Source organism: Drosophila willistoni, unplaced genomic scaffold (assembly GCF_018902025.1).
Source record: "Drosophila willistoni isolate 14030-0811.24 unplaced genomic scaffold, UCI_dwil_1.1 Seg275, whole genome shotgun sequence".
NCBI classification, from domain to species: domain Eukaryota; kingdom Metazoa; phylum Arthropoda; class Insecta; order Diptera; family Drosophilidae; genus Drosophila; species Drosophila willistoni.
Window position 1 is genome coordinate 12727 of NW_025814234.1, and position 9992 is coordinate 22718.

The 9992-nt window shown below is 35.5% G+C and overlaps 1 pseudogene; it reads left to right on the forward strand.

The window, feature by feature from the left end:
• Positions 1-454: 454 nt before the first annotated feature.
• On the forward strand, positions 455-1015 carry LOC124461229 (annotated as a pseudogene).
• The last annotated feature ends 8977 nt before the right edge of the window (positions 1016-9992 follow it).

Sequence of the window (9992 nt, forward strand, 5' to 3'; positions counted from 1 at the left end):
GTTATGCAGTTTCAACCTGTGTTTCGTTTTTGTTGCACAAAACAATTGAAAATAGTTTTTGCTTTTTATAAAATTGAAAAATTTTGCCACTCCCACTTATTAATTGTACAGAATGCCACTCTGCTAATTGCTTTTTCCCCAATACACTAACCCATTTGGAGGTACATTGACTTTTATACTTCTAATATGATTGCATTTTTCATTTCAGGTAAAATGCCGAATTCATATGAACCATACGAATTTGCGCTTGCACAAGCCTGCTCGTGTGGCCAATACAACATTTCTCAACTTTCTTCGGGAATTCCGTTCAACGAATACCCAGCTTGATCTGAATACATCCATTCGTCGGGGTACAAACATCTGGCAAACGATGAATAATACCGAAAGAAGCAAGTAAGACTATACAATGCCAAGCAAAAGCCGAGAAGCCACTGCTCTCTAGGATACTGCCGACATGTGCTGTAACAAGAAAATGAAGAGAAAGTCCCCTAAGCGTAAACCAGCTTGTCGCAGGCAGCGCAAGGCCTGTCGCCCCAAGCGTAGAAACCCATGCGCCAAAAAGCGTGTCAAGTGCAGCAAACCCGTCCCGTTATGAATAATGGGTATCTGAATTTCGTTCGATCGTTCCGCAAGAAGCATTGTGGTCTAAAGCCACAGGAATTGATCAAAATGGCCGCGCGTGCCTGGTGCAGTTTATCAGAAGATAAGAAGAATCGTTATCGTCGCATGGCAAGAAACAAACCTAATAACCTATTTGAAAGCATTTAATTAGAACTTCTTTTTTTGCAGGCCTGCAAGGTAACGAAGAGCTGTCGGCATAAACATCCCCGTGTTTGCACCGGGAAGTAAGATGTCCAAAGTTATGCCGAGCTGTATCCATCCTCCAAATCGTAGTCGTGTGTGTGTTCATGTTTCCCCCCAAAAAAAAGTAACTGCTGCTTACCATGTAATGTAATAATTTAAACTTGTAACGAATGTAATAGTGTGTACATTTTAAGTAATTACAAGTACAAATTTTAAAATAAAACTGCATTAATTTTATTTTTTGAACCAATTGATAGTGGAAAAAGGCATGGGTCACTCGCACATTATATTTTTACATCTTAAATGGCTCACTGCACTCCATTTACGAACCTCTTCTAGTAGTACAAAACATGAATTGTTGAATAAATGTTGGAGAAAGAGTTCAAACGTTCAAACTAGTTTCTTAATCTATATAGCATATTTAATGATGCTTCCAATTTGTTATTAGGAAAAACGAATGTTTAGATTACGACCTTTTTTAAATTTAAGTCAAACTTTGCATTAACCTTTTTGTGGTGCCTTTGAAATAATCTTGTTTTTGAACATTGACCTCGAGACGGCTCAAATGCAAGGTTTGTCTTTAATATTAGTTCATAGAAAGTTTCTTATAAGCTTTAGCACGAATGATACCCGGAAAGATGCCTATTCCTTGAATATGTTTTCTAAAAATGGTTTTTAGGTGTTCAAGAGAACAAAGCTATTTAGTTAAACATTTTAGATCTGTATACATAACTTTGACTTGTAAAGCCACATCAAAATTATATGCTGGATTTCTGAGTTTTAAAAGCTTTCGGGTTTTTCTAAAGTATGTGAAGTAAAGTATGTGTTTGTTGCATAATGAATCATTTCCTGCCTTTTGTAATTTTGTGAATTTTTAAAATTTTTTTAAAAACTTTGAGATAAAAAAAACTTTTCGATTTTTCAGTTTCTCTATGGAATACAATTACTTTTTAAAACTTATATAGAGGAAATTAGTAAAGTTTAACTATTTCTACAAGCCGAAATCCAAAATCGAAAATATGAAAAAGCGTTAATTTGTTTCCATTGTTGTACATTAAACATATGTATTTTGAAAGAACATTTGATGTCCATTAAAAACGATTGCAAAACTGTTTGAAATTCAAGACCAGAGGGCCGGGGCTAACTTCGACCGCGTCAAAGTTTGTATACCCTTTCAACTTTTATGGTAACTCTTTCCTTACCTAAAGCCATCAAAGTGGAAAAACGTTCAAGCAAAAAAGGATATTAATCAAAGTCACTGTTTTCCACCGATCGTTCTTATGGGAGATATATAATATAGTATTCCGATCTTTATCAAATTCGGCACAGTCATTAACAGATATATTAAACTAACAAATGTTTAATTTAAAAGCAATCGCGTCAAAAGTAACGAAGTTATTGACAAAGTCACTGTTTTCGAAAGATCGTTTCTATGGGAGCTATATGATATAGTCACCCGATCTTGATCAAATTTGGCACAGTCGTTTATATGTGTAATTACCTCACCAATATTAAATTTTACGATAATAGCTCAGAAAATAACAAAGTTATTGAGAAAAGTCACTGTTCGCGACTTTGCCATTTGTGTGGGAGCTATATGATATAGTGATCCGATCCGGCTGAATCCGAGATATACAACGCCTGCGGTATATACAAGCCTATAGGAACGATCTTTCGAAAACAGTGACTTTTGTCAATAACTTCGTTAATCAGAGGGCCGGGCTAACTTCGACCGCGTCAAAGTTTGTATACCCTTGCAACATTTTTGGTAACTCTTTCCTTACCTATAGCCAGCAAAGTGGAAAAACGTTTAAGCTAAAAAGGCTAATGTTTGCGAAAGAACGGCCTACAATCTTAGCATGGGAAATAACGAAGATATCAAAGTCACTGTTTTCCACCGATCGTTCCTATGGGAGCTATATGATATAGCTACCAGATCCTTATCAAATTTGGCACAGTCATTAACAGATATATTAAACTAACAAATGTTTAATTTGAAAGCAATCGCGGCAAAAGTGACGAAGTTATTGACAAAGTCACAGTTTTCGAAAGATCGTTCCTATCGGAGCTATATGATATAGTCACCCGATCTTGATCAAATTTGGCATAGTCGTTTATATGCGTAATTAACTAACCAATATTAAATTTCACGATAATAGCTCAGAAAATAACGAAGTTATTAAGAAAAGTCACTGTTCGTGACTTTGTCATTTGTATGGGAGCTATATGATATAGTGATCCGATCCGGCTGAATCCGACATATACAACGCCTGCAGTATATACAAGCCTACATGCAAAATTTCAGCTCTGTAGCTCTTACGGTCTAGGAGGAGTTTGCGTTGATCCAGACGGACGGACGGACGGACATGGCTATTTGATCTCGTCTCGTCGTGCTGATCAAGAATATATATACTTTATATGGTCGGAGATGCTTCCTTCTATGCGTTGCACACTTTTGACCAAAATTAATATACCCTTTTTGCAAGGGTATAAAAACGAGTAAATATATGTATATATACATAAATGCGTTTAATGGAACTGGCTCGTTAGCGCATTTAAAGTGAAAATGAAAAAGTTTCCGTGGTCTGCCGATTTTCTTTTTTCCCTTTTACTTTTGTTCTTTGTGATAAAAGAGCATGAACACCAATGCAAAAGCACTTGAGACTGTTTACTCTCATAAGGGGTGTTCTGGTCGTACAGTACAGTAGTACAGAATATGAGTCTAGTATTAAAATCTTCTATTTATAATAAGCAGAGTATGCACTTTTAAATGTTTTTTTAGCCTTTCTTTTGATTATCAGCAGCCATATACCAGATAGATAGATTTAATTCAAGATAGATTCAAAAAAAAAAAAAGAAAACGATTAAGAAAACCATCAAAAGATTGAATATTTTTAGCTGTTTACAAATTTTAAAAATATTGTTCAGAAAGTATTATTACTCAATGTTTCCTTAAGCAGTAATATAGCATACGAAGTGTGTTATCTCTGTTGATCACAATAACACTATTCCATAATAGGTTTTGAAAAGGAATTAAAGCTCAACCAATATACTAAGATACAGCAAAAATCTTTCTATCTCTTCTCATAACACCCTCTTTGGTTCTTTCTTTCTTCCTCGCCTCTGGCATCTTCAGTCTGTAGTTTATTGTATGTATACGACTCTAAGCACCCATTTTGGTGCCATTTTGGAACCCTTTTTAATTTGTCTAACGATGCAGACAGAGAAAATTCTTTGCGCTAAGTATTGAAAAAACAAATTTCCAAAAAACAACTGGCAAAAAATTACAATGAACGAATCAAAGTAAAGAAAGAAAGAAAGAAACATTGCAGACAATTGAAAACGGCGACAAAAGAGAAGCAGACGCTGGAGAGAAAACGTGAAGAAGTACAGGAAAAAAAAACCCGAAAAAGCAATCCAAAATAATAAATCACACCTTTGTCACTCAATGCTTTTCGTGTTCGTGTTTTCATTTTATTCCCTTTCCCCTCAAAAAAAGTATATTCACTTGTTGGGTAAGGCCTGACTAAATTCATCTCTAGACTTACATCCTTGTGATCTTCAGATCACATAAGCTATCCAAATGCTTTAGTTTGTTTTTTAGTTTAGTTTTTCACATAGACTGATCGTAACAGATTATATTTCAATAATACAGAGACTTGGCAAGGGTAGACAAACATTACCAAAAACGCACATTCAATTCAACCTTATCATTTTTTTTTTCCAATTAAATCCTTTTTGAAATTGGTTGGGCTTTGGCCTTTCGTCGGCCATCGACTGCGACATGTAATTAGTTGACAAAGGTGTTACTGCTGGGTCTTAATTAAATTTTTATCTCTGCTCCTTCTCTCACGCCTTTTCAAGTGGCTTCCATCTGGCCAACAAAAACAAGAAACGAAAAAAAAAAATACAAATAAAAAGGATTCAATTGTGAGCTCTGCCTTCAAAATGCCAAGTTAACAACAGCAGTAGACATTGGGGATTTTAAATATCTGTTGGGCTTACTTAAAGTTTATCGGAATACGTAATTAAATAAAATTTAGTCACGCAAAGTGAGAAAATTAAGGCCACATCAGAAACAGAAAGATACCTCAATCTAAGAATATTAATAGCCAAAATGTTGGGTATTTAAAATATTTTGATTAATTTTTTGTAAACTATGATGGGCTATGATTATATGCCCTTGCTAGTTCTACGAAATCTTAAGAAGACTAAGCAATTTTACTATTTGGAAAGTTCATTCAAATTTTTCTAACTTAGATTTCAATCTTATCAACCGACAAAATTTAGTTATGCATCTTTCAAGTAAAAAGTTAATTATATTTTTCATGTCGAGGAGAAGAAGTGGCCTAGAAAAAGGTAAACATTGAAAGAAACTTCCCGACAGAGACGAGATGGGAAATGAATTTGTTAAACAATTGGTCCATTGGCTTACTTCGCCAGCTCTTGCTTTGGCTTTTAAGAAAATTTTAATATGGCTTTAGCATACAATTTAATAAAAAATTCAGTCTACGACAAGTCCGGAAGTCGAGCGGAAATGCTTTTGGCTTGCTGCAAAATTCATCAAAGTGTTCGATTCAATGTTGATTTCCACTTTTGCAGAATTAAAAAAAAAAAGCACAGCATTTCCGTTTCACTTTTTTCCGTTTTAATTTTTAACATTTTTCCCGCTCTCTCCCTCTCTGTCTTCTCTTTCCTCTTTTTGAGTGTTATACTTTTTTGTTGTGTTAATTACATTTAGCAAGATTTATGCAATTTACGCGCACAGGAAAAGCATTAATTAATTTTAGATGCATAATGATTAAAACTGGCTAGGCAAAAGGGAAGTTGGAAAATGGCTAACTGATCGGTATACAAAGTTTTGTATTAATGAGAAAATTACTCATCGCTTGTCTTCCATTTAAACTTTTTCTTATTTAAGTGAACTGAAGTGTTGCATAAACTTTCGTCATCAAAACAATTAACTTTAGCCGAGTGAGAAATGACAGATGCAAACGAAATCGCACTTTTGAGGTTTGCCATTCCATTATAAGTAAACAATTCATAGTTTTCGATAAAATCACATCAACTCAGTTTCACTTTGCCACCGTCTATTAAGAAAGTAAAGTGAAAAAATTAATTTTCCATAAATTTCAAATGCGATTATTTTCAAGCAAAATTTATGCCGCAATTTGCTTGTCAACAAGCTGCTCAGGAGACAGTTTTGCATATTTGACATGCATCGGTATGCCTATACAAAGATATGGGCCACGCCCATTAATTATAGCATAAACACACTCAAACTTAAACTTAATTGCATTTGACTTAACCAATAAATATTGTAAATTTGTTCTTAAAGAATTGTTTTTTTTTATCATTCAACATCTGTCAAAGCAACACAAATGACATTAAAATTAAAATGAAAAAGTTAAAAAAAAAATTGTTGAGAATGAAACGTTTAATGATTTATGATTATATGATTTATTTAACTATTTGCAACCAAAATATATTTAAAATGTAAATTTGTTGTACTAGAAATAACTCTCCTCTTTTCTATATAAAAGTCCGCAGAAAAAGCTTTAGTAGTCATTTTAAGCAGTCTAAAAACAATTAATTTTCAGAAAAATCTTCTAAAGTTGAAGGCAGGTTTTTAAGTATTGTAGACAGTTGTAGATATTTTACATAATTTAAAAGCTTACACACAGATATTTGATTAAACTTTTATAATTAATAATAAATAAATAAAAATATTTCTCTTTTAAAGATCAATTTTAGTATTATCTGCCTTCTATGGTATTGCTTCACATATAGCCCCGGATCAGGTTTCGATCTTGAGTTTAACTTTTTAAATTTCGATTATATTTTTATTAAGTTACTTTGAAAATTTAATGTAATTAAATGTTTAAAATTTTAAACAATGTGGTCAAAAGTACAAAGTTTTCAAATTAAAGAAATATAGAAAAAAAAAATAGAAAAAAATCTAAAAAGCGAAACCCTTGCTATGGGAAAACGAGTTAAAATTCATATGGAAGAACTCTCAGTTGCATAACCAATTGGCACAAGTTATCTAAAACTGTTCTCTTTAGCTTTTCGTAATGGATTTTACATTTAGATTTCTCTTTTCTTTACTCAGCATTGGGAAATGGTTTTGTTTTTCAAATGTTTGTAAATAAACATTTATTTATATACATTTTTATTACGTTGATTGTGATGGATAAAGTTTATGGGAGTGTGTACACGTAATTAGTTAACAAGTTGCATAAGCACTTCAAACTTGAGCGATTTAAGTATCCATAGAACCAGATCCACTGAAGTAAAGACTCATTAGACAGCCATAGTATTCTCTGGTCCTTCTATTCTCATTTTCGTACTTGTGAACTGAGGCCACTCAGTCGGCTTTAACCACGTGTAGTTGTTTGTTGTTCTTGTTGTGTATGTGTGTGTGTGTGTGGGTGCATGTATGTGTATTTGACAAGGACATTTCATGCAGCTAATGATGTATTCATTTACCAACAAGCCAACCACTCCACGGAAAGAAAAAAATCATTCAAGCTTTCTTGACTTAGCTGGAATTGGAGCTAAAAATCAAAGTTACACATGCTGTTAATACCCTTTTGGTCTTTTAGATGCCAAAGGATCATAACTTAAAAGTTATTGTACATAATTTCGTTTGCCAAGGAGTAAAAGAGCAGGATATATTATATATTTTATCTTTCCACTTTGATTCTATCACTCAATCAAGTTTCATTGTTCTTTCAAGAATATTCGCACGAAAATTCGCCGATTTATATTCATGCTGCACCGATTCTCGTCCCATCGGTAAACAAAGGACTGAAGGGATCTTGAGGGATCAAGAAAAGATAAAAAAACCGGAAATAGAAGATAATGTGGCAACGGTGAAATTTATGCTTTATACCGCATAAATTGACTGAGACACTTGTGACGGGCGTTGTTTTTTGGGCTTTCTTGGAATGTAGGGCGTTAAGCGAGACTAAGGCCAAGAGGAGACTTCCTTTTTATTTCGCTTGGCCTGTGCTTGCTATCCCTTGCTGCTGCTTCTGCTTTGTGGGCCGTTGATTTTGTTTGAGAAATTAAAATGCCTCAACTAGACCGCCACATTAATTACAAATTGTTGGCTTCGTTTGCTTCCGTTTTTTCTTTTAAACCAAACACCTAATAAATCAAAGAGGACTCCTGAGAGAGCCCCCTAGAGTATGCTTGTTAAATGCTCGTAATAAATTAGCTTCCGCCCCCTGGTCAAAAAACTCTACTGCCTGGCTTCTTCTTCGCCCTTCCAATTGACTTGATTATTGGCTTAGCTCTTGGTCTGGCCATTTTACAATAGCCAAACGAATCGAACTCAATCGAAGGCTGTTGGGATGTAGAACAAGACCAGACTCATTCATTTTGCCAAGTCTGTGAATTTGCTTGCACTTTTCTTTTTCTCTTCTCTCTTTGGCTCATTTAATAAAAATAGGTGATTAATTGTTTGCTTAAATCTTGACTATGCATCATCTGTTCCAGAGTGCTAAGCATTTTCATTGCCATTAGCAATTATTTCAGTTCGTTAAAATCATTAAAAGATGTTAAGTAAAAGGAATCAAACTTTTTTTCTTTCCTTTTTTCCTTTCGATGATAATGATAATTGTAGACAGTAACTGAAACTGTTGCAATAGTAGGCAGCGAAAATATTGATCCTCTATGGTTCTATCGATTATTTGATTAGAATTAAATAAATTATATTGGAACATACAAATTGTTCTTCTTCTTAAAAAAATCTGTTTAACCTGAACAAGCTGATTAGAGGAACAAACAACTCAAGAATCAGCTGCTATACAGTGCACTTCAAATCTGAATCATCAGTGGTCAAATCTGAATTATTCACATAATGATTCAATTTTTGGGGGATATATTTAAAATTTTATTGATTTGCTTTGCTCATAAATTGTATTCCTCTTTAAGATCTTGTTGGGCTGCAAATACTGCAAAAATTCGTCAAACTCGTAAATGTTGCATAATTGTTTAATGTACACTCTCGCGTTGTGCTCATACTCCGCCATATCTTTGCTCACTTTATTATTATTTTTAAGCATCTTTGACACTTTGGAGCTAAAAACTTCTTACCATCTAGCAGTGAAAAGTGCAAAGTCAACGCCTTAAACATTTATGTGCAAGTGTGTGTGTGTTATGTGCGGGTGTAGTTGGTTGAAAGGATATATTTTATTTTAATTCCTTTATTTATAACATAAAAACAATAACATAAGAATATACAATGTTTTCTATCGGACTGCAGGCATAATACGAAACAATTTTTGCGGGACGTCCCAGGGGGAATTGCTTCGCTAAAACGTGTTGCTAGCATACTTATCCGTTTCTTGCGCGTTCCTCTTGTCTGAGGACTTGACAGACCACACCCGCAAAGCCGCATACTGCGTCCCAGATCGCCGATTTGGCCAGCATAGCTGTGACCAAGTTGTCAGGTGTAAGGGCAGTGTTGATCAGGTCTGCCACCCTTTGTCGCTCGTTGTTGTACCTGACGCATTCAAACAAGATATGTCGTGCGTCTTCGACTGTGCTGCTGCCGCAGACCAAGCAAAAGGGTACATGCTCATTCCCAAACCGGTGCAGATATGATCTGCAGCATCCGTGACCTGAAAGCAGTTGTGTGAGTTGGAAGGAAACTTGCCCATGTTTTCTCTCCGTCCACTCCGTTACGTTTGGGATGAGGAGATGCGTCCACCTTCCCTTGCTAGAGGCATCCCAGCGTCTTTGCCAAGTCAAAGACTCCGATTACTCGCCTCAGAGCTGGCCTCTTTTTTGGGTGTGCCGCGGCTGACAGCTACGGCGATCGCCTTGGCTTTATCGGCAAGTAGGTCGATTGGGATCATACCCGCAATTACCAACGCAGCGTCCTCCGAAACGGTCCTGAAAGCGCTGCACACTCGAAGTGCGCATAGACGATATGTGGCTTTAATGCCTTTGCTGTATGACGGGACGTGAATAGCTTGCGACCATACTTGCGCTGAATACAATATCACTGACTTTAGCACATCGCTAGCAGCAGCCTGCGCTCCTGTTTCGGGCCTCTGGTATTTAACATGATTCGGGGCAAGGCCTGCCCAGTACTCGCCGCCTTGGTATGTACGTGATTCAGATGTTCCCGAAAGCATAGACGAGTGTCTATCCATACGCCCAGGTAACGTAAGCCC